Source organism: Etheostoma cragini, chromosome 2 (genome assembly GCF_013103735.1).
Source record: "Etheostoma cragini isolate CJK2018 chromosome 2, CSU_Ecrag_1.0, whole genome shotgun sequence".
Taxonomy (NCBI): domain Eukaryota; kingdom Metazoa; phylum Chordata; class Actinopteri; order Perciformes; family Percidae; genus Etheostoma; species Etheostoma cragini.
The window spans coordinates 29,994,712-29,996,115 of NC_048408.1; positions in this window are offsets into that span (position 1 = coordinate 29,994,712).

Consider the following 1,404-nt stretch of genomic DNA (forward strand, 5'->3'; position numbering starts at 1 on the left):
AGCCTCGAGTCCTGTAGGTAGGAGCCTCGAGTCCTGTAGGTAGGAGCCTCGAGTCCTGTAGGTAGGAGCCTCGAGTCCCATAGGAGTCTAGATTTCAAACTTCCAAGCTTCTGAATCAAAATTCGAGAGAAAGAAAGACAGACAGAAAGAAAGAAAAAATAATAATAATTAAGTACCATCAGGGCTTTTGGTGCTCGGGGCCCTAAATATATTCAAAATCTCAGTTTTTTATTTTTAGTAGGAATATCTAAGCGTAATATTTGGACACTTTTGACAGCTGTACACATCGCAGGCTTTTCTTAGAGATGTGATTTGAACTCTAACCTCCTGGTCTCTGGTCCTCCAGCTGAGCCACTACCTGGACGTGGTGGAGGTGAGCATCGCCCGGCAGATCTCGCTGCGCTCCGACGCCTTCTTCCACGCCATGTCCTCGCAGCACGAGCTGCAGGACCGGCTGCAGGAGACGCAGCGGGCCGTGGCCGTCCTGCGGGGCCGTACCGCCGCCATCGACCGCGTCATGTGCCAGGGGCCCCTGCGGGCCGTGCGCACCGCCCTGACGCGCAACAACTGCGTGAAGCTGCACAACAAGCTGAAGCTGATGGCGGCGGTGCACCAGACGCAGCCGACGGTGCAGCTGCTGCTCTCCACCTCTGAGTTTGTCGGAGCGCTGGAGCTCATCTCCACCACCAAGGAGGTGCTGCAGCAGGAGCTGCAGGGAGTCCACAGCTTCAGGTGAGGAGGAGGAGGAGGAGGAGGAGGAGGGGAGTCAGAATCAGTAGCTGAGTTTCCATCCACTTCCAATTTCAATTTTATTTATAGTATCAATTCATAACAAGAGTTATCTCGAGACAATTTACAGATAGAGCAGGTCTAGACCACACTCCAGAATTTACAAGGACCCAACAGGTCTAGTGGTTTCCTCCAGAGCAAGCAACAGGGCCACAGTGGCGAGGAAATAACTTCCTTTTAGGCAGAAACCTGGGTCAGACCCAGACCCAGACCCAGGCTCTTGGTAGGCGGTGTCTGACGGGCTGGTTGGAGTTAGAATGAAAAGCGGCAATAACAGTCCCAAAAAATAGTAGTTTGTAGTAGTTCTTTGTAGTAGTTCATGATATAGCAGGGGCCTCTGCAGCGTTACAAGGCACAGCTGGACGTAGCAGGGCACCGAAGAACATAGCAGAACATAGCAGAACATAGCAGGACATAGCAGGACGTAGCAGAGTGTGGCAGGACGTGGCAGGACGTGGCAGAGTGTGGCAGGACGTAGCAGGACGTAGCAGAGTGTAGCAGGACGTAGCAGAGTGTAGCAGGACGTAGCAGAGTGTGGCATGACGTAGCAGGACGTAGCAGGACGTAGCAGAGTGTGGCAGGACGTGGCAGAGTGTAGCAGAGTGTAGCAGAGTG